This window comes from Protopterus annectens, chromosome 3.part0 (genome assembly GCF_019279795.1).
Source record: "Protopterus annectens isolate FY-2018-M chromosome 3.part0, PAN1.0, whole genome shotgun sequence".
In the NCBI taxonomy this organism is placed as follows: Eukaryota; Metazoa; Chordata; order Ceratodontiformes; family Protopteridae; genus Protopterus; species Protopterus annectens.
Genome location: NC_056731.1, coordinates 570,338,562 through 570,363,200, shown reverse-complemented (window position 1 = coordinate 570,363,200; position 24,639 = coordinate 570,338,562).

Below are 24,639 nucleotides of genomic sequence, written 5' to 3'. Positions count from 1 at the left end.
AACAACTCTCACTTTAACATCACAGCAACAGACAACATCACTATACACCCAACAGAACACACCAAATTGCTAGGAGTTGAAATAGACAATAAACTAAAATCTGACATTCACATATCCATGACCATAAAAAAGTTCACAAAAAACTAGGAGCATTATACAGAAATAAACAACTTCTCCCCAAAGCAGCAAAAATTTCAGTAGCAAATTCCCACCTTATCTTCACCCTACTTTATGCCTCTCCAATATATACCAACCTAAGGCAATGCGATCTAAACAAGCTCAAGACCTGCTACAACAAAATTGCCAAATTCGCCACAGGGGCATCCTACCATAGTCACCACTGTCTCTCCCTTGCTGAACAGGGCTGGGTTGAACTACCTCACCTCCTTCAATGGTATCAACTCGCACTCGCCCACAAACTAGTAAACCATCCACTAAATGTCCCATCCCTCCAGAATCTACTCCAACCCTATTGCACCACAAGACCACTAAGATCCAGCAACAAAAATCACTTACAGGTCACTAAAGACAATAGCTCTGCTGTAGAAGCACTATTCTCTTGCGCCATAGCCAAATTATGGAACTCCATCCCACCCGCAATTACCTCTGTACCATCATACACCCACTTCAAAATTTTACTAAAAGCATACCTAAAAACATGCTGGCAATGCCCTTGCAACTCACCCACCCCGTCCACCCACTACCTTTCTTTTCACCCCACTAACTACCTTGATTATAGCAAGCTCAGATGCTCATAAGCCTAACTACTTATTATACAGCAGGAACTTCTTATTGTAACAATTGTTAATGTCTGTTATGTACTTCACAGATGATAAAGATTCTAGTTGTCTACTGATGTACTATGTTCTTCATCTGTAACTATGTAATATTTAATTGCTATGTTGATCAAATTGTTAATTGCTATGTAAATCCAATGTAACTACTGTCTTGTATATTTTAACTGTGGAGTTTTTCTCCCTGGGCCTCTGCTGAAATGGACCTAAGTCCAGTCGGACACTCCCAGTCAACAAATGTAAATAAATAAATAAATAAATAAATAAGTAAATAATAAATGGTGGTTAATCAGGAAGTTTTTTTAGTAAGTTAATTTAATTAAATAGTTAGGCATATGTCTCAACCTACAGACATCAGAAGCAGGAACAAATGTTCTTGAAAAGTAGGTGCATCCAGCCAAAATTCTGAAGATTTATTTAGAATACAATTTGAATATTAAACAGCACAAAATTATTCATGCTTCCATTAGGAATACTAGATAGTACTCAGAAACAAATTCTTAAAAAACAGAGTGAAAAATTGATGAAAAAATATAAGTACATTATCAAATGTAAAATCTGTAGAATATAATGAACTGCATTGCAAGACTTCACCACACAAAGCCATTTATTTCATAAGGCCATTTATTTTTGTTTCTGAAGAAAGCAGATACAACTTCTGTGTTCTCTTTCCTGACATTGTTAGACCCTTTAAATTTATTTTACATTTGTTGACCGGGTTTGTCTGGCTGAGCTGATAGCCCTTTTACAGCAGGTGTGGCTAGGAAGAAAAGCTCATCAAAATTACAAATAAAATTGTAAGTGATAAATAGTAATAGTATGCAAACAATGATCATTTTCAAAGTTGAAATAATCAAATTATATATAGTAACAATAAACATTTTCAAATGTAATTTTGAGTTTAGCAAATCCTGACAAAACTAAATCTGTGTCCATTAGTAAAGGTCTGTTTGCAACTGAAGTTGATTTGCCTGTATAAATCAAATGGATTATTCCATAATTTTCCATAAACAATAAAATATTGTCATTTCTCTAATCCTTAAACAATGACAGATAAATGCTTTGATTTGGTGCTGGACTGCCACATTCTTTTTAGATAAGCTGAAAATCCTTTTTTGTAGAAATAGCAACAACACTGACGAGCTATGGTATGTGTTTCTTCTTTACTTTGCTCTGAAATTTGTATATTGTATATGCTGTTTTTTTAATTTATCAGACTGATTAAAATCTGCACTCTGATTCCCTCTTATCCCCCATCAGTGCAATATTTGTTTTGGCTCTTGAAAACAATAAACTAAAATTTATGACATTCTTAATATCTGTATTTGAAATAATGTGAACTTGTGAAATTGCAAATGTTTGCTTTATGTTTAGTCGGGAAATCTGCATGTTGCATACATTGACTCTGCTTACCTCTGTATTTGCAACACTGCTACTTAACTCTGTACTTTGAATTACATGTAAACTAGAATTTATTACATTCAGAGCATTTGTAGATGAAATTGTAATGTGACAACTGTATATATTGAATTACATGTGTTGCAGCATTTACACTGATGTCTGAAATCTGTAAACAGGAATTGCTGACAGAAGCTGACGCATTCTGCGAATCATGAGACAGTACTTTTGTTGGTGTGCTTTTGTGATTTAGCCTTTTTGCATCTGGAAAGATGTAACATTCTGAACCAATAACCTTTAACATTAAATGAACATTTCTGGAACACATATTTTTATACTATTTTACCCAGTTTTTAACTTTAAACCAAACATTTACTGGTGTCTTAACTGCAGAAGTAGTACGTGACATGTTTATACAAAAGGTATGTAAAGTGATTTTTACTGATATAGTTAAACATTTCTGAGGTTTTTTAGCTAAAAAGAGCATTTAAACCCTTATATAACTTTATGACTCTGGAAGAACGTATCCTGTCATCTGCAACTTTTTAAGCCTCTTCTTGCTTTTTGGCTGTGTGATATCACACTGGAAACTTGTAAGTTTGTGAAGATGGTGAAATATGTTGCTTTTAACTGGATAAAGACTTAATATGTTCTGAATGAACACTGCTAAAGGTTGTAGATTTTCTGAAATAGTCCTGGTCTATTGATATTCTTTTAGGCTTTTCCTGAAGTAGCATTTAAACACTGTTGATCTTCAATCTGTTTAAAAGCTCCAATTACTGTATGTAGAGGTACATTGTCTGCTCTGGCTGTTTTTTGTATGAAGTTTACATCTGGAATATTACTGGTATCTTACTGAAAGGTCTGCTTTGTAAGGATTAACTGTAGGGCTGTTGACTGTGGCCTTATTCTGTATGGAGGTCACTATCTCCCATTTGGAAAAACATTGGTGTGCTGCTAAAAAGTCTGTTATGAAATGCTTCTGCTGTAGTCAATGATATATTGGAAAAAATCGTCACTGTAAATACAGCTGTTTTTGTTGATGTTCTGAAGAAGTGTTCCAAATGAACACAGGTACATTTAATCTGACTGCTGATAACGTTGCTTTGAATGGAACACTGCTGTTCCATAGATTGCTGTGTAGAACGCATGTAGTCTGACTAATAATGAAAGGTTGCTATGAGGTTTTTGGACTTACTTTAACTGTTGTCCCCTGATGGATGGTAGGCTCTCCATTGAAAGAATTGATAAGACTGTATTATACTAGAATTAACTGCAAACAACTAAAATTAGACTAGAATGAAAGACTTTATCTGTTAATTTCCCAAACTTGTGCAGAACAGGTGCCAGTCTTTCCTTTATAGGCCAGGTCTTTTTGTACTTTCTCAGTAAAGTTTGCAAAGACCGTAATTTGTAGTTTGGTTAATAATGCTGTAACAGTATTTGAATACTGTCTTCAATGACAGTGCTAATAAACAATAGCAGTCTGTAGAAATTCTGAAATGCTGGATAGCAATAACAGTGCTGATAAATATGTGCAGAGTTTCTGCTTGTACATTCTGATTTTCCTGATTAATATCAACTGAAACAGTCTTTTACTCCTGAATAGTATAGATATTTGACCAGACGTCTGTACTCAGGATTGTCTGTACTGTAAAGACTCTTTTACATATTAGTCCAAAAGTTAACTTACTGACTTCCCTGACTGTGTCTGAAGTATATCCTAATAATACCCAAACCCTGTAATGTTTTACATGCCTCTTTAGCCTTGGTTTCCAAGCCTTGTCTTTCATGTGCCTCACAGTCTATTCTTTATCTAGCATCTGTTGCAAGTACACATATCTTTCCTTTGAGAAAAGAACATTCTATATTTCTGCACATCTCATGCTTAGCCATCAGTATTACCTTTTCCTTTCTAATGAACAGCCTTTCCATGAAACTGAATGCATAGATGAATACACAAGTCTGACTCTTTATTTTCAGGCCTATAATTCTACCTTAATGTACTATAGTGAACTCACTAAGAATATAAATAATGACATACATTTGAGTTTCAGACTTTATTTCCTTCAGAAAGTTTATGCTAACATAAATCCTATTTAAGCCAGTGTGCAGTTTTATAAGAGTGATAATTTAAATATGTTCCTATTTTTGACTCTTTGTTTCCCCCTTTATTTTATGCTTTATCCAGCTTTCTTCATCTGAAAGGTCCAGAGGTATGCAAACCTCTTTACTGATGCTGCAACCAGTGGTCAGTCTCACTCACTTACTATCTCACACACACACACACACACATACACACACACACACACACACACACACACACACACACACACACACACACACACACACACACAGAAAACTCTACTTCAGAAAATGCATACTAACACAAATCCGAATGTTCAAGTAACTTTCAGATTTTATTATTTATTTAATTATTTATTTGACATTTGTTAACTGGTTAGTCTGACTGGGCTGCAGATCCCTTTATCAGTGGAGACCCAAGGAAAAAAGCTCCACAAGTTTATAACAGGAACATTTAAAATATGTTCCTATTTTGAACCTTTGTCCAGCACTTATTTTAGGCTTAAGCAGATATCTTGAGCTAAGAGGTTGTGATGTACGCAAACCTCTTAACTACTGCTGCTACCATGGATTGCTTGATCGTTCTCACTCTCAGGCTTCACTCTGTTTGTCTCTTTCTCTCTCTCTCTCTTTCTTTCTTATGCACACACAGAGTTTCTTCTGCTTTTATGCATGTACTCACATGCAGACAGTATCATAAACACACACACACACACACACACACACACACACACACACACACACACACACACACACTTTTTTCCATTTCATTTATTTTTTTACACTGGCTAAACAGCAAAAGAGTTGCTTATCGAGTATAAAATAGTAGCTCGCTCAATCTCTCTCCCACCATCATACACGTATACACTCTCACACATACATAAACACATATACATGTTTTTTAATTTCATTTTTTCTTTTTTTTTACATTCAGTAAACAGCAGAAGCACTGCTTAGCAAGAGTAAAATAATGGCAGCTATTAGATTTTTTCATCCTGAGCTCCACTGCAGCTTGATATGCTACTGTGAAGCATCAGACTCATTTTTCAGTGGGCATTATCTATACATTAACACACTGCTAGACAATGCTTGTTCTCCAATCATGATATGATCGATAGGTCACCCATTATCTAATGATCAATAAATTAGAAAAACAAGGTATTGATGTACTCTTGATAAGATGGATAGTTGCATTGCTTACAAATAGGACATGGCAAGTATCATACTGCAATTGGACAGGTGAAATTCTTGGTTACAGTCAAAGTGTCCCACAGGGCTCTATCCTAGGCTCATACTTGTTTAGATTGTATCTTTCAGATCTATCTTTTTAATCTGAGGTGTTCTACGGTCTGGTCTTGAAATTAGGTAAACTGATTACATGTTTTACAGATACGGCATGTCCATAAATGAGGTTTGGGAACAAACCCATTTTTCCATGGACATCTTTGGCAAGGGCATAGACTAATTAAATGGGGTGGTGGGTGAGTGTTTTAGGGTAGGGATTTCAGATTATAGAATAGAGATAGGCTTATTTAGTTGGAGAGGGAAGAGTTAATTTGTAAAGGGACTGTACAGGAAGTGAGGTAGATGTAGGGTGGGACTTAGGAGTTTATAGGACTGTAACTGTTAGAGAAATTGCATTTTGGTGTGGACTTGTTGCTGCAAGTTGGTGTCCACAATGACCTGTAGATACTGGATTTAACAGGTAGGCCTTGGGTTAGTAATGGTGACAGCGAGGAGGTAGTTATGGTTATATAGTCTTGGTATTTTATTTTATTATTTTTTTCTCACTCCTTTCCCTATTTTGGCTTTAATAGTTTTGTTATGGTGTGTGGGAAAAGCATGTTTTTGAATGGGTTGGAGGGTTTGGGGAAAGAGTATAGTTTATTTCAGGTATTTTATGTCTTGTTGGCATCTTGAGTGGATTAATTGGCTCATAAGTTGGGCTCTAGCCTCTTAGCTTAACTTTTTCTTAAGTTATTTTGCAGTCATTGAGGGCTTGGAAGGTTTTTCTTGAGTGGTCTCGGTATGCAAGCTTTGTTGTGGTCGTTTTCATATTTAGGTGCTTTGTGGAGGTTTCTTGTTTCAATTTTATCTTTTTCATATTTATTGTTTGTGTTGGTGGTGTTTTGTTTGTTTAATCCTTTGGTCCCCTTTTCCAGAGTTGTTTTGTCCCAGGGAGATCATAGTTTGAAGGGACGGTTGGTACACTTCTGAGTCATTGTAGTTGTGATGCATCCATCACGGGTGCTGGTTGCACATGTGTAATGTACTTTTAAGCATTGATGGGGAAGGGATCATGTGGCTGGCCTTCTAGTCACAGTAATGGTAAATTGCTTCACAGACACAAGGTGCAAGGTTTGATTTTCATCACATCCATTTGAGTTTACTTTATCTAAGTTTTTATTTTAGTGCATTGCTGTGATGGTGGTTGCTTGACTGCCTGTTAGTGGGTATATTTGCTCAGCTGTATCAGTGGCAGCTTAACCTTCATGACAGTGGTGAACTTACAATTAAACTTTGAAAGATAACTTATTTGGTTATCGGTTAAAGTGTAGTTCAGAAAAGATTTCATTGGTGGTGTTTGCAATTTAAAGTAGAATGATACTAGTAGGTGATCTGACTTGATGGAGAGGGAGATACTATAGGTATGTTCTACACTTGTAGTATATGGTAGGAGTATGTGATAGGGATTATGTCCAAAATGTTCTGACCCCTCTTTGGCCATTTTATGTTTTGCAGTTGATCACTCGTTCTCACTTTAATCTGGCCCCGTTTAGAACATTGTCTTTAGGAATGACCTTTATGGATGCTATGGGCTTGACACAGCGGCATTCAGTCAGGTTAGGTAGGGTGGCATCTTGTTAAAAAAAAAACGAAAAAAAAAAAAAAAAACAAATAAAAAATAAATACAACAATGGTTAGTTAGGTTGGGTGATAAACTGGTTAAAGTGTTTACCTCATAGACATAAGGTACAGAGTTTGAGTCTCACTTTAAAGGGACACCTTTTAAAATTTACTGCATGAAGTTCTGAATTCAAATGTCTGCCATTATTTAGAGGGAGGTTAGCATAATGGTTTGCCTATAGAAACAAGGTGCAGGATTTGATTCTTACATGGTTTAATTGACTAAGCTTAAAATGGCAGTTAGCCTAGTACTAATCTATGAAGCTATTCATAAAAATGGACCTATGTTTCTTAACCCTCCAGGATTTAGTATAGAAACATTTATTAAAAAAATACTAATAATAATAAATAAAAAATAACAATAACTAGGACATATACATTTCAAGTGGTGAAGTGTTATGGTTATGGAACTGTGACAGGTAGGCATTTTCTTGGGTTGGGGTGTCATTAATTTTCAGGGAGATCTTGCAGTGGATTGGTATTACTACATCGAGGCATAAACTATAAAGAGCCAGGGAGGTGTACTTGGACCCAGGGGGCAGGGTACAGTCATGCATAAATAGACGTATAGATAAGTGCTGCATCTCATTTTTCTGCTTCTGTATAGGAGGATTGATTGGGCATGGAGGTTGTCGGAGTGGTGTTGATATTGGGTCGTTGAGTCTGGACTGTGAGGCAGTTGCTGCTGGGAATTTTACAAGTTATTCCTGGAGGCTTAATATGTCTTTCTTTTGTTGCGGATGGTGAATGTGCAGAATTTGCAGCAGAGATGGGAGACCATTGTGGCACATGTGGAGGAACTCTTTCAAGAGATGCCTAATAATGACTCTGGCATGGCAGATGATACAGATGAGTCTAGTTGAAACAGAACACATCTGGCTCTGAAGACTATGTCGGCATCTTGTGGTAAGCAGGTACGGTAGTCAAGAGATGTGGTTTCTGTGGATTCCCCAGCTACTGGATTGGCTCAGGACAGAATGACAGTTAATTATATTCTGTTGGGAATATTGTTAGGTAGGGTAGGTCTTGAGTTCATGGGGAATGATTCTGGGATAGCTGGCAATGACGTTTATCAGAGGTTTGGGGAAGTTGGAGGTGCTGCAGGGAAAACACTGCAAGGTTATGAGATGGGGCAGACTGAAGCAGACAATAAGGAGGGTAGTACACAGATGTTGGTAGGTAACATGGGGTCATCTGTAGGGGGATAGGATCATGTTCTGAGGTGGGGTTGGATTTTGGCATAAGGCTGGATGATTGGTTAGCTACACAGGGTTTGGAGCAAGTGACAGGGTCAGTGTTTCTGACCCTTCACATTCCATCTTCAGTTAAGGAGAAGACTTGGAATGGGGAGTATGTTGATTTCTTTGAATTAAATGATGCAGAAAGTGATCAGAGATTGGTGGAATTGAAGATGGTGATTAGCAAGGATTTTCTGGTGGCATTAGTGGCATTGGGGAGAGGGAGTAGGTAGGTTACAATCTAGTATGTGGGATAATTGGGTGGTGGGTTTATTATATGGCAGCATGGGTAGAAAAGGATACTTCTTTGGTTCTGCCCTTTTTGGCTTACTTCATGATGATTCTGGAGGCTCAAAATTTGTGGCCAGGGGCAGTAATGTTATGGTATAACCAGATGTTTTGGAAACAGAAAGCAGTTGATCACTCTCTCCACTGGAAGATGAAACATCCGGACATATGGCTAGCTGCTATGATGGATAATTTTGGGGTGACTAACAGAGGGTGAAGGGTATGAGGAGAAGGGCATTTCTCATGGGTAGAACATAAGTTCTTGCATGCTTATTTAAAGTGTACGGTGAGCCATCTGGAAGTGCATTGTGGTCAGCAGAAGGCAAATCTGGTGAGTCCGGGTTTGTTTTCAGCTGATGTGGGTGTTTCCTCTTCTTCTTCTTTTTAGGGGTTTCAGAATCTCTGAGTGATGGGTAATTTTCAAAAGTTACTGGGAGGAGTGTTTTTCTGGGGGGGTAAGAGATGGCCAGGGTGGGCTCATTCTCCCATTAAGGTGGAGATGCTGCGGTGTATGCTTCAGCAATTTTCTGATTCCTCTCCGTAGGAATTTGTGGTCTGTATGGGGGAGGGAAGCTGTATTAGAAGGTTTGGTACAGAAGGAATGGCAGGCAGGCAGATTGTTGGGGCCTTTTGAAAAACCTCCCTTTGAGAGTTTTAAGATTTTGCTATTGGGGTTGGTTGCTAAGGTGGCTGGCAAGTTTAGGCTTATTCACTGTGTGTCATACCCAGAAGGGAGCTCAGTTAATGATTTCATTTCATTTAAGGATGCCAAGGTCAGTTATGTGTCCCTGTATGATGCTGTAAAGGTTATTCCAGGGTTTAAAGATCCATGGTTAGTGAAGGTGGACATTGGAACTGACTTTCAACTTCTGCTCGTATGGGAGGAAGACTGGCTGTTATTAGGCATGGCAGTAGGTAATACGTTTTTCTTTGATAAGACTACGCCAGTGGAATGCTTGGTGGCTTGTGCTACTTTTGATAGATTTAGCATGGTACAACATTGGGTTTGGCAGCAGTGGGTTGATACGCAGAGAGCTTTGTATTATTTAGATGATGTCTTGATAGTAGGTGAGGGGCATGAGGGAGCATTTACAAGAGTTTTTAGGGATGTGTGAGGAGTTGGAGGTTCCATTGGCTAGGCAGAATTTGAAAGGTCTAGCTAAGGCTTTGGATTTTCTAGGATTATTGGTGGATGCTGAATGGGTTTGTTTTGCTTGCTGGCTGATAAGATAACCCAGTTGAAGGAGAGGATTGATTGGGTGGTGTTCAAGGAGAAGGCGTGGATTTGGGAGTTTATGGAGCTTTTGGGGCATTTGAATTTTGCATGTCAGGCAGTTCATTGAGGTTGTACCTTTCGTAGGTCAGTGGCTTTTTTGTTAAAAGGCGGAAAGAGCAAACGTCATTGGATCAGATTAACAAGTTGGTACAGGCTGATTTGGCACTTTGGTTATCCTTCTTGCAGCATTTTAATGGTATCTCTTTTTTGCAGATAGATTGGGTTGGTCAAGTGGAATTACAATTGTTTACAGATGCAGCTGGGGGTATCAGTATGGGTAATATTTTTTGGAGTGGAATAGTTTGTGGCTTATTGGCCTGTGGACTGGAAGGATGAGTGTTAAAGAGATACTTACTTTTTTTTGTTAATGCCCATCTGAGTTGTGTCAGTAGTTTTGGCAGGAGTGATTGCAGGGAAAGAGGATATTTTTTAACTCGGATAATATGGCTGGGGTAAGAGTTTTGCAAATGAAGACTGTGAGACCTGAATTTCTGAGCATTTTAAGTAAGTTAGTTTTGCAGAGTTTGCTAATCATTTTTTTTTTGTTTACAGGTGTACCTGTGGCAGAGGTTAGGAATGAGATTGCTGACAGTTTGTCTCAGTTTCAGTTTTCCAGGTTCCAGCAGTTGGCACCAGGGATGGAGGAGGACTCAATGGTATTGCCAGATGAGGTGTGGCATTTTGTATTGACATAACCAGCAGGATGGTGTGGCATTCTTGGGAGATATCTACCAGGAGAGTGTATGGTAGGGCATTACTTGATTTTGATAAATTTATTTGCAGTTATCTGAAGATGAAGGAGTGTGGTTCGAGGAACTCCTATTGCGATACTTGGTTCAGGCTTGGGGGCAGGGTAAGGTGGTACAATCGGTCAAGGTGGATTTGGTGCCAATTAGTGCCTAAGATAAGTGTGTGGGTCTTTGTCTGTTGGGTTGGGCTACAGCATTGATCCAGACTCATGTGTGGGGCCCCTAGGAATTGCTCTTTTGGTTGAGAGGGGGTAAGGTGGTCAGAGGTAATCAATCGGTTTATTTGTGTAATGAGAAGAGTGTTGTGTTGCATGGATTTTCCAGGTGAGAGATTCTCCACTCATTCTTTCTGTTTCGGTAGGGCTTCAGATTTGGTGAGGGAAGGCAGATCCATTGAGGTCATTTGGAGAGTGGGGAGATGATCTTCAAATAATGCTTTATCTGATATTAGGTAATGGATGCAATTGATAATAATTATTATTTTTTTTATTTGTCTTTCAAGAAAAAAGATTGCCATCTTGGGCCATTCGTATATCCATTGGGTGGAAAAGAAGGCAGCAGCTAGGATGGATGTAAAAGACTTGGGTTTGCATTGATTGGGGTGGACAGTTAGATGGCACAGGATTAGAGGTCTTAGGTGGAATCAGCTTTTGGATGGAAATTGAAATGGTACAGTCATGAAGAGGATTGCCACAGATATTGGAGATACATTTGGCTGGTAATGATTTAGGGACAATTCCTAACACCCAGTTGGTGCAAAGGATAAGGGAGGATTTTGTTATGTTGCAGATGTTATATCCAGGAATGTGCATTGTATGGTTGGAAAAAGTATCTTGTTTGTATTGCTAGAATGCTGTTAATTTTAAGGGCTTGGAGCAAGCACAGAGGTTTATTAACTATAAGTTGGCACAGCAATTGAGAGTGTTAGGCATGTATACAATAGAATGTTGAGATTTTGCTGACAGGGACCCAGTTTGGTTTAGATATAATGGGATGCATTTGAATGAGTTTGGTTTAGATTTGTTCAACATACATTTCAGTTTATTTTTTGAAGGTTTGATGAATAGTTTTATTTAGGGAGGGGGAAGAGCCTGTGGTCAGACTGGTGGGTGGAGAAAAGGAGTGGGTTTGTCCCTCTTCTGTTCACCATCTAGGTGTTGGGGTTGATGCAATGATTTTGGGGTATAAAGTAAGTGGTACGTCAGTGCGTGATGAGTAAATAAGTGAGCGGAGATATTGACACTGCTTATGGATGATGCTTGACTGATAAATAAGTGAGTGGAGGTTGGGAAGCTGCTTATTTTGGGCAGGCTGAGCAGGGTATGCTGCACTGATGTATAAGAATTCTACATGTTGTGGTACAAGGTTATTGTGTTATAAATAGCATTTGAAATGAAGTAATAAAGTTATGTTTAAAATTAATGAAGATCATTGAATGTCATTTGGTGTCATGTGTATTATTGAAGGCGACTGGGAGAATTGAGGCATGGGAACAAACCATTTTGTCTAGGGACATCTTTGTTAAGGGCATAGAGAGTTAAATGGGGTGGGAGTGGGCATTTTCTTCTAAAGATTTAAGGTTATAGAATAGAAATAGTCGTATTTAGTTGGAAAGGGAAGAGTTAACTTGTGAAGCGACTATAGAAGAAGTGAGGTAGATGTAGGGTGAGACTAAGGATTCTATAGGAGTGCAACTGTTAGGAGGAATTGCATTTTGGCATGGACTTGTTACCTGCCCTTTCTCCCAATTTTCTTTTTATTTTGTTTAGTATGGTTATGGAGGTGGGTATTGGGCAGAGAAGTGGGACAAGTTTGTGCCTGTTTTGTTCCCCTTCTTGTTGTTAGGATTGATGCAACGATTTTGGGGAGTAAAGTGAATGGTAGGATGCTGCTTGATGGATAAATAAGTGAGCGGAGGTATGGACACTGCTTATGGATGATGCTTGGCTGATAAATAAGTGAGCGTGATATAGACACTGCTAATTTTGGCAGGCTGAGGGGGGTATGCTGTCCTGAGGTATGTTATAAGGAATTCTACATGTTGTGGTGCAAGGTTATTGTGTTATAAATATTATTTGAAATAATGTAATAAAGTTGTGTTTAAAATTAATAAAGGTCATCGAATGTCAGTTGGTGTCATATGTATTATTGAAGGGGACCGGGACAAAAGAATTTGACTAAACTGAACATTTGGAATAATATGCTGATAAATACATCAAAAACTAAGCATATGAGATTTGCATGACATAAACTGAAAGGTGAATATTTAATACAGCACACGGTGTTTGAAACTGTAGATTCAGTTAAGGACTTGGGTATATGGGCAGATTCAGCTATGAGTTTTTCTAATCATTATGATAGTTATAGGACTATAGGTTATGAATAAAGATTTATAAAGTCTAGGTAATTAGAAATGATGATGCCATTGTTTGTTAGTTACACTGGACCTAAACTTGAATATGGAATAACAATATGGAAACATTGAAAAAAACAAGTGGAAGGAATGCTGTAGAACTATACCAAGGGTATCCATAGATGTGAAAATTTAAGTTATTATGAAAGACTAAAATATCTGAACTTGTATAGTGTTTCAGTCTAAATATTTAAGAGGAGACCTTATTCAGGTGTATTGGGCATTTAGACACAACTACCTCAGAGAATGTTTGGGGTTATCAAAAAGTAGTAGACTATCATCAGACAACCTTTGGGGAAGATCTTATATGAATGAGAAGTGTACTATTTGGTTCTCTGAGAGAGCAACTGATGCATAGATTACCAAATTAAACTAAAGCAAGCACTAGTTTAGATATTTTTAAGAACAGCCTGGACACATTATGGGAACAAGTGTTTTGGTATATTGGTAGGCTAGAAGGGTATTTATGCCTGTTCTTGAAATATTTGTATGTATGTATGCATGTATGTTTGCAACAAAACAGTTTTTACTTTTTAAAACCAAGTTCCGCTTATCTGATAGTTATACTGAGTACATTCTGTAATGAGTTCCTTTCTCTGTGCATTATGAAACTTAAAATGCATACGGCTTAATAATTCTACAGTGGTGCTAATAGAACTCCAAATATTGTAAGACTAAATATTGCGATGTAAACTGCAACTGTAAATGTCTGTACTGCCAGTTGTAATTCACAGAGAAATACACCAACAAACCAGAGTCTTTATTGTGTAATACTTTCACTCTCCTTTGAAGGAAACGTGTAATATATGCAAATGACTTGCTGAGGATATTCAGTGTTGTAACTCTAAAGCTTCTGTATGCTCACTGACTTTTTATTTTTGTACTTTAAAGTCTTTAATGATACATTCAGGACTTAAAAGCAAAATCCCACTTACTATAGACGTGACATATTTCACTCTTTTAAGAAGCTTATCAGTACAGCATAACTGGTTAGGTTGGCCACTGTCTGATATCTCCTTAACATTAGGATGATTACAAAATATCCCAAGCAACAATTACAAAAAAAGATTAAAAAAAACATGGAGAAAAGCCAAAAAGAAACAGAAAGATGCCAACTAAACCAGCATATTTAGTGTGTAATACGTTAAACCTCCTTTAAAGGAGACCCAATGGGATATTTGCAAATGAGCCCTTAAAAACATTTGTGTTCCATCTCCAAGACTTCTGAATGCCCAATTACATTTTACTTTTTACTACTGTAAAGTCTTTAATGATGTATTCAGGCCTTAAAAATAAACTCTACTAGCAGCAGACATTAGCTTTAACTGTAATGCAAAATCATACATATAACTGCTACTGAAACATATATATTCATACTCTAGTTATGAAGAGCTCAAACTACATACAGAGCCTATGTGATTGGGGCTCCACACTTGGACTCAGTACAATTGTTTACCTCTGACATACCTTACAGAATAGAGAACAGGACAGACCTCTACTAATGAACAAAGATAGTTGCAATAGTGAATGATGGGTAAGAGGATTTGAAAAGCCTGAATACATGGACAATAGGGTGGCAGCTGAGGTTCATTGCAAACAAATGCAACGCATTATACTTTGGCCGCAATAATTCTTGTGTGAATAATCAGCAAGGAGGTGTGCAATTGTTGAGAAACAAATCAGAAAAAATAATATCTAGATGCATTGATCACAACTGGATTGTACAACTGAGGGGAGACAGAGTGGAGTGGAAGCTGCAAATAGAAAGCTGGAATGTATCTTCAACAGGATACATTTCAGAGGTAAGGACGTAATACTTCCCCAATCCAATACCTGGGCCAAACCTTAGCTTGAGCATTTTGTGCAGTTCTGGAGGTAATATAAGGAACAGGATATCAGGCTGAGGAAATCAGTTCAGAGGAAAGGTAACAGAATGATCCATAGGATGAAGAGGAAGGAATGTGACCATTGTGCATAGGACCTAGAACGGTAATCACTTAACAGTAGAAGAAATGGGAAACATAATATTGGTTGACCAGACCATGTCAGGGAAATGAGAAGGGGTCATTCTTACATATATTACACAGAGGTGTATGAGTGTGTGTGTCTGTGTGTGTGTGGGGGGGGGGGGCACATGCAGCATACTGCATGGACTAACTACTACCTGGATATCTAAAAGGACTTTTTTCACAGATTGGAATATGGAACCATAAATGGACTACCAGGATTAGGCATTTAAGATGGGATGGGGTAAATGCAGAAAGTGTAAAGGAAAAGGTTGGATGGAGGTAAGGTAGAATGTTAGGGAACTTAAAAAGGCAGAATATATAGGCTTATTTGACCCCTTCTGTCATTAGTTGCATGTAATATAAATCAATGTAATATGGAAACTTCCATTCAATTCAGTGGGCTATGACTGAGCCCTGTTAATACTTGCTATATCTATGAGTTCATGCATTTGTGACAGTAGTCAAAACTAATATGTCTTAACGCAGTTTTCGTTTAGGGAAAGAAGAACCTTTTGATACTATATATAAATATGTAAAATAAATAAAATAAAATAAAATAAATGTCCTATGTTTTCCAGTTAAGAAACAATAGAAAACAGCTATGATGGTGTATTTAGATCATCGCTTTCATCCATTCATTAATAATGCAGCATTATAAGGTAGGAGTATATACAGAAAGCAAACTTTACTTGCTGCTAAAACTGTGGGTGGGATTCAAAAACATCATTTATACAGCTACACATTGACAAAATATTGTAATCAAAGTAATGAAATGTGTTCTGAAGCTGGTTAACAATGTAATCTATTTAACTGTCTGTCTATCTAGCTATATAAAATACATTCATTTAATCAAAATCACAAAATATCGAATCCCAAGATGTTGAAAACTCAAACCCAGGAATTCATTGCTTGTACAATTGTACAATCAGATGGTATTCAAAAACATGTTAGCCATGCAGACTGCCCTGATAAGGGCTTCTCACCAAAAATGACTACCAATTTATTGTTATAAATGTCAAGGAAATGGGTACATAGAACCATCAGATACGGGGAAGAGCAGACAAATGAACATACACAAGGACAAGAGGATGAGAAAAATATGATGGGGTCAGGGAAGTAAGAGTAGCAAGGGCAGATCAACATGAACAAAACAGACGAAGACCAATGGGAAAGGTATTTATAGGTTCATAGGTTCATAGGTTTATACTAGGCTATCTGCCCTAAGGCATTTATAAGCCTAGCCCAAATTTTTGTGGCTTACGCCACCCCTTATATGAAAAAATACTGTGCCCATTAGTTTGTTGTGCCTCTGTCCAGCAGTGACACAGAGATGATTCCCGGGGTAAACCTACGATCTCCCATCCACAGGTCTAGATTTCTCTTGAACAGAGTCAGCGAGGTGCTCTGCCTCACATGGACCGGGATTTTATTCCACAGCATAGGGAGTCTCTGAGTGATAAATCTATCCCTCCAGCACGTCCTATTTATATCCGTGCTAAGGTTTAAGTCGCTTGCTCTAGTGGTTTTGGTGGATTTGGATTTTTGAGGTGGAGCATGTCCATTAATTCCGGGTTGGACATGGCCTTGTATGTCAGGAACAGACCACCTCTGAACAGGCAGTATGCGACTGAGTAGAGCTGGAGTTTCTTCAATCTGGCAGCATATGACAGATTTTGGAGTCCCTTTATCCTTTTGGTGAGGAACTTTTGGGGTCTCTCCAATTGCTGCAGATGTCGGGTGAAATACATCCCGAATGGGGCATTGTACTCGATCATTGGTCTGATAAGTGAAGAGTACAGGGAACAATGACCTCACTAGATCTGGATGTGAATCCCTTCATGATCAGGTGGGCAATGTAGAAGGTCTTTCTAACCACTTTAGCAATGTGAGTGTCAAAAGAAAGGCCACTGTCAACCTGGGTCCCCAGGTCCCTGATAACCTCTTCTGTGCTTAGTGGATTGCCACCTATATGGTAGCTTGGGGTTACCTTGTTTTTCCTGAAGGGTATGACTATACATTTTTTGGCGTTTAACTTCAGGCCATGGCTCTGGCACCAGCTATCTGTTTCCGTGAGTCCCTTCTGAAGGATATCTGTGTCCGATGCACTTTCCACTATGGCGCCCAGTTTGCAGTCATCTGCAAACTTTGTCAGCCAAAGTCCTCCCATGCTGGCCTGTACTTCTGAGAAGTAGATGCCAAACAATAGGGGGCCAAGGACCGAGCCCTGTGGGACTCCACTTGTGACCGGCTTGGAGTCTGACACAGCGCCAGCAACTCTAACCCTGTGGGTTCTGTCCTTAAGCCAGTTTGCAACCCATCTTGTGACATATGGGTTTACATTTAAGCTGGTAAGTTTTTCTACAATACCCGAGTGGGGTATTGTGTCGAAAGCCTTTGCAAGGTCAAGGTAGGCTGTATGGACTGCCTTTCCCTCATCAATGGCCTTGGTGACTGTTTCGAAGAAGTCGACCAAGTTCAAAAGGCATGATCTTCCCTTGACAAAGCCAAACTGGGTCGGGTCCAATGTCTGCAAGTCCCCTATATCTTTGTTTATGAGCTCCATTATGATCCTCTCCATAGCTTTGCAGACTAGACTTGTTAAGCTTATGGGGCGGTAATTACCAGGGTCCGTGAGGCAGCCTTTGTGGAGTGGGACCACAGTTGCCGTCACGCCACTCCTTGGGCACATATCCTGTGGTAAGGCTGAGATTAAACAGCTGCCTTATGTGCGGGTTAATTCCTCATTTAGCTCATGTAGCACACAGCCGGGGACACCATCCGGTCCCATTGATGCTGTGTTTTTAGCTTTAGAGAGCAGCTTTCACCTGCGCATTTGAGATGTCCGGGAGGCTACACTCGGCTGGGATAGTTATCTCTCCTTTAGGGGGCGAGAGGGGGGTGAAGTTTGCACTGAACCTGTCTGCCAGTATGTTGGCAATGTCTGTGGGTTCAGTGATTTTTGTATCATTTTGGACTAATTCTGAGCATATCTGGGAGTTTCCACCCAGGTTCCTAACATAGCTGAAAAAGGCCTTATGATTGTCCTTTGAATCCATGGCAATTTTTCTCTCAAAATTGGCCTTAGTTGATTTTATGAGTGCTCGTAATTTTTTACTAATAATGATCAGGGGTGACTTCCCTTTTATGGATTTTGTTCTATCATGTAATAGCTTTCTCCTCTTATTGTAAAGTTTGTTAATGGCTGGGGTCCACCAGACTGGACGTTTGCCCTTTGTGGAAAGAGTCTTGGTTTTATTTGGGATTGCCTGATCCATGCAGTCCTGGAGGTGTTCATAGAAGGCATTTTTAAGGGCTTCCGCAGCTTGGGTTGTGGTTTCCTCTGGCTCAGGGGCCTTGAAGGATACCACACCAGTCTTGAGTAGTGTGAAGTTTGCTTTAGAGAAGTTCTTCACTATGGTCCTTTTTGTTTGGGATGGGGGCGGGATGTGGATTTCCAGTGAGATTAGTTTATGATCAGATCTCACCAACGAGGGATATACTTCCAGTGTGGAGCATTTTGTCCCCATGTTTGTGACAATGAGATCTAGTATATTTTCTCCTCTCGTGGGAACAGTGACTAGCTGTTCCATGGCATTTGAATTTATGAACTCCAGGAACCGTTGGGCTAGAAAGTTAGGGCTTGAGTAATGTTCCCAGTCTATATTCGGGTAGTTGAAGTCACCCAATATGATGGTGTTTGGAGATACATTTATACCCTCCAGTGTCTTCAGGAAGGCTGTGTGGGGTTCCTGAGTTTGAGAGGGTGGCCTGTAGCATGCTACAATTTGTAGAGCAGTGTTGCCTATGGTTAGTTGCACCTGGATGGTTTCCAAAGCTTCGTGCGTTGCCACCAACCTGGAGGTGTGGGTATCCTTTATGAATATGGATACACCCTCTCCTTTTGTGGTGTGGTCCGGGTTTTGGGGCCGGAATGCATGATATGAGGTAAAACCTAATAGTGCCGGGGTGCTCTCAGGAGCCTTGAACCAGGTTTCAGTTACAGCACAGACATCGATGTTCTCCATACTGAGAAGGGCCTCGAGTGCATGCATTTTGAGATTTAGACTTCTGGCATTGAGCAGCATTACCCTCAGTTTCTTCCCATTTTTGTTTTCTAGGGTGGTAGGTTTAGAATTTGAGCCTTGCCTAAAAAGGCACTATGGGGTGGCAAGAGCCTTAGCCAATATCCGGAATCCCAGGGTGACAGGTGCAAGCTGTCCCTTGAAGCAGCTTGGCTTGTCAAGCATGTCATCCCAGGCAGACAGACACTGGATCCCCTTTGAATGACACCAGACATTAAGCCAATTGTTAAAGCTGATCATCTTGTCTCTATATTGTGGCATCATTCTTGGTGAAGGAAGGATACTGCTCAGGGTTAGGGTCATACCTGCCTGGGCTACATAATCAGAGAGCTCCTCTATGTCTCTTTTCATGTAGTCCAGGGAGGTGCGTCTCAGGTCGTTCACACCAGCATGGACAATGACTGTGTCATATTTGTACTTGCCGTGGAGTGACCCGAGTGCTTGTGTTATGTGGTGGATTCTAGTGCCCAATAGGCAGCTTACTGTGACCCTCTCCTTGTTCAGCCTGGTGAGTGGGACGTCAGTGTGTCTGACTATGGAGTCACCTATGACAAGTATGTTTGATGTTGTATTTGGCCTTAAGGGCTGTGACTGCTTTGCACACTGCTTTTGTGGTTTATGTGTTGCTTGTGGGGTGTCTTGAGGTAGCAGTTGTTTGGGTGTCTGCTTTGGAGGCCTCTGCTGTTTAGGTAAATTTTTACTCAGAGCCTCCAAGTATGTCTTTGTGTGTTTATGTGTTTGATTCAGCGGAGTGGTAGCATTATATGAGGCTGGTTTTGTGGTGTCTGTAGTTGCCTTCTCCTCCTGTCTGGTCTTGCCAGTCCTGAGTTGAGAGAGCTCAGCCTCCAGTTTGGCTAAATAGCTGCATCTCTCGCAAGTATTTGTGTTATGTGGGAGGAGGAGAGGGTTGTCTGTGTACATGAGGCAGTTATAACATTGCCTCAAGATTCCCAGATTCACCAGCTGGACCGAAGAGGAGATTGACAACTGACCTTTGGACATGCTAGAATAATATTGGGAAATCCTTAATTGAAAACAAGGGCCAGTGGGGAGTGAGGGTGTAGTGCTTTTAATTTTTAGTGCTGACTTATATAATTGCTTTAGTGAGCAAGTGCCAGGTAACTTGAGTGCAATGTGTTACAAGTAACTAAATGCAAAAACGACAAACAGTAACTTTCTTTCAAGTGAAACAAGGAAATAAGTACAGTAAGCAATGCAGATATCACTAGTGATCCACAGAAGCGCTGAGAAGTTGCGTATTAGGTGGAATTAGCTTCCAGGGAAATACTCAAATGGTGGAAAGCACTACAGAGATAGACAGACAGAGGGAGAATAACTGGTGATGTGAAAGATTTGACTGCAAATGGGGACAGAGTAAAACACTCGGGAGGGAAGCTTTGTGACCGGTGATAGGGTAGGGAGATAGGTGACTGTCATGTTGATTAGTGCTGTTCCCAGCCAGAAGTCAGTCACATCCATGACTATCATCCTGGGAGAAGGGGGTCCAGCTTCTGATGGGCTGATGGACATGGTCAAGAAGCAGTGTAATTTTGCAAGTCATAAAAGGATGTGATTCAGGCACAGGTGTTGCACTAATAGTCCACCACTGTTGTCACCACATTATCCAGCTCCTGCTGGATGACATATTGTGACCCACAGGTGTATTCCTCAATGAAGAGTCTATACCCCCTACAAGGGTAGACCAACAGCGGCCACCACAGAACCTCCCAGGTCATATCCAATTGGATGACCATCATCCTACAAGGGGGCAGGTCAGAAGACTGGTGGTGGCAGGGTAGGTAGAAGTGACTGCTACTTCATCACATCAACATTCGTGGCTGACACTGGTACAACAGGAAAACAAAATAAAAATAACACAAGAAATATAAAAAAGGGGCAGCAGTATATATAGAGAGACAAACAAAAGCAAACATAATTATTCATACTGTATAACACTGTTTGTTATAACTGTATTTCATAGGTTAATAGGTTTGTACTAGGCTAATGACCACAAGAGTCTTTTTAAGCTTAACCATGCATACCAGGTCTCTGACAAGTTCTGATAAATGTAAGCAGGGACTTGAGAGATGAAACATTTACAAGCAGCAGTCTGCGAGATTAACCATTTACAGGCTGCCTGTGTCAATTAGAGACATAGGGGCCAGCCAGGGATGAATTTCCTGTTCCCCATCCAAACGTCCAAGTTACAATTAAATTGGGTTAGGAAGGAACTCTGCTTCATATGGATGGGTAACCTGTTCCAGGGAAGGGGTAGTCTCTGGGATACATATCTGTTTCTCCAGCAGGACTTATTTATATCAGAGGCAAGGTCAAAGTCTTCAGAATGGTTAATTCTAGTGCTGTTTGTTTTGCAGATATGCAGGATATCCATCAGAGTGGGGTCTCACAATGCATTGTTTGTCAAGCATAGATCTCCCCTCAATAGCCTGTAAGAGACAGAATACAGAGATAGGGCCTGGAGGTTATGCATAGGACATGTTTCCTACATCCTGTGTTCTTTATTTATTTATTTTACAGTTTGTTTACCAGGAGAGTCCATTGGGCCAATGAGCCTGTTTTCAATGGAGTCCTGGGGAGGAAAAACTCCAAACAATGACAAACAAGTGATAAAGTAATTTGGACAAACATTCAAAATTGTTACAAAGTATATAACATGTATAAGATATGTAGAATACAATGAAAAATATACAAACAAAATAAATAATAATCAATGTCTCTACAGGGTAATCAAAGGATGTATGTATCTGTAAATCATCATCATCTTCTTTCAGCTGTTCCCGTTAGGGGTCGCCACAGCAGATCACCTGCTTCCATTTCTTTCTGTCCTCTGCATCTTGCTCTGTCACACCAACCACCTGCATATCCTCTCTCACCACATCCATAAACCTTATCTTAGGCCTTCCTCTTTTAGGTTCATAGGTTCATAGGTTCATACTAGGCTATCAGCCCGAGGGCATTTACAAGCCTAGCCCATCGTTTTGTGGCTTACGCCACCCCTTTAGTATGGGGAACTATACCCATTATTTTGCTGTGCCTCTGTCGAGCAGTGACACTGAGGTAATCCCTGGGGTATATCTGCGATCTCCCATCCATTGGTCAAGATTTCTCTTGAACAAGGCCAGCGAGGTGCTCTGCCTCACATGTACCGGGATTTTGTTCCACAGCATAGGGAGTCTTTGGGTGATGAATCTATCCCTCCAGCACGTCCTATTAATAGCCGTGTCAAGGTTTTAGTCTCCCGCCCTTGTGGCTCTGATGGATCTAGATTTTTTGAGGTGAAGCATATTCATCAAATCTGGGTTTGACATGGCCTTGTATGTTAGGCAAAGGTCACCTCTGAGCAAGCGTGGCGACTGAATAGAGCTGGAGTTCTTTCAGTCGGGCAGCATAAGACAGATTTTTGAGACCCTTTATCCTTTTGGTGAGGAACTTTTGTGGCCTCTCCAGCTGCTGCAAGTGTCGGGTCAGATACATTCCGAATGGGGCATTGTACTCAATCATTGGTCTGGTGAGTGATGAGTAAAGGGAGACTATGACCTCCCTTGATCTAGATGAGAATCCCTTCATGATAAGGTGGGCAATGTAGAAGGTCTTCCTAACTACTTTAGCTACATGGGTGTCGAATGACAGACTACTATCAACCTGGGTCCCCAGGTCCCTGATAATTTCTTCTGTGCTCAGTGGATTGCCACCTATTTGGTAGCTAGGGGTAACCTTGTTTTTCCCGAAGGGTATGACTATGCATTTTTTGGCATTTAACTTTAGGCCGTGGCTCTGGCACCAGTTATCCGTTTCTGTGAGACCTTTCTGAAGGATATCTGTGTCAGATGTGTTTTCTACTATGGCCCAGTTTGCAGTCATCTGCAAACTTTGTCAGCCATAACCCTCCTGTGTTTGCTTGTACTTCAGAAAAGTAGATGCCAAACAAGAGTGGGCCCAGGACTGAGCCCTGTGGGACACCACTTGTGACAGGCTTTGAGTCTGACATGGCGCCAGCAACTCTGACCCTGTGGGTTCTGTCACTCAGCCAGTTTGCAACCCATCTTGTGATGTATGGGTTGACATTTAAGCTGATGAGTTTTTCAATGATACCCGAGTGGGGTATTGTATCGAAGGCCTTAGCCAGATCGAGGTAGGCTGTATGGACTGTCTTACCCTCATCAATGGCTTTGGTGACTGTTTCGAAAAAGTCAACCAAGTTTAAAAGGTATGATCTGCCTTTGACAAAGCCAAACTGGGTTGGATCCAAAGTCTGCAAATTCCCTATGTCTTTATTTATGAGGTCCATTATGATCCTCTCCATGGCTTTGCAGATAAGGCTTGTCAAGCTAATGGGCCGGTAATTTCCAGGGTCGGTGGAGGCACCGCCTTTGTGAAGTGGTACCACAGTTGCAGTGCCACTCGCTGGAGTGCGTATCCAGAGGTAAGACTTTGATTAAACAGCTGTCCTAGCTGTGGGTTTAATTCCTCATTGAGTTCATGGAGCACACAGCCGGGGACACCATCAGGTCCCATGGATGCTGTGTTTTTGCTTTGGAGAGAGCAGTTCTCACTTGGGCTGGAGATGTTTGGGGGCTGCAATCGTTTGGTATAGATATCTCTCCTTTGGGGAGGGGAGAAGTTTGCACTGAACCTGTCAGCCAGTATGTTGGCAATGTCTGTAGGATCAGTAATCTTCACATCATTTTGAACTAGCTCTGAGCATATCTGGGAGTTTCCTCCCAGGTTTCTAACATAGCTAAAGAAGGCCTTATGATTGTCTTTTGAGTCTTTAGCTATTTTTCTCTCGAAATTTGCTTTGGATGATTTTATGAGAGCTCTTAGTTTTTTACTTATAGTGATCAGGGGTGTCTTACCTTTTAAGGATTTTGCTCTATCTTGTAGTAGCTTCCTCCTTTTGTTGTAGAGTTTGTTTATGGCTGGGGTCCACCAGACTGGACGCTTGCCTTTGGTACAAAGAGTCTTTGTTTTGCTTGGGATTGCCTTATCCATGCAGTCCTGCAGGTGCTGGTAGAAGGCATTTGTAAGTGATTCAGCGGCTTGAGTACTGTTTTCCGCCGGCTCGGGGGCCTTAAAGGAGACCACACTAGTCTTTAGAAGTGTGAAGTCGGCTTTTGAGAAGTTCTTTACTGTGGTCTTTTTATTTCAGGTGGGGTGGGATGAGGACCTCCAGCGAGATTAGTTTGTGGTCTGATCTCACCAGTGAGGGTACACCTCCGTGTTGAACATTGTGCTCCCATGTTCGTGATGATGAGATCAAGTATGTTATCTCCTCTTGTGGGGATGGTGACTAGTTGTTCCATGGCATTTGAGTTTATGAATTCCAGGAACTTTTGGGCTAGGGTGTTTGGGCTTGAGTAGTGTTCCCAGTCTATATTA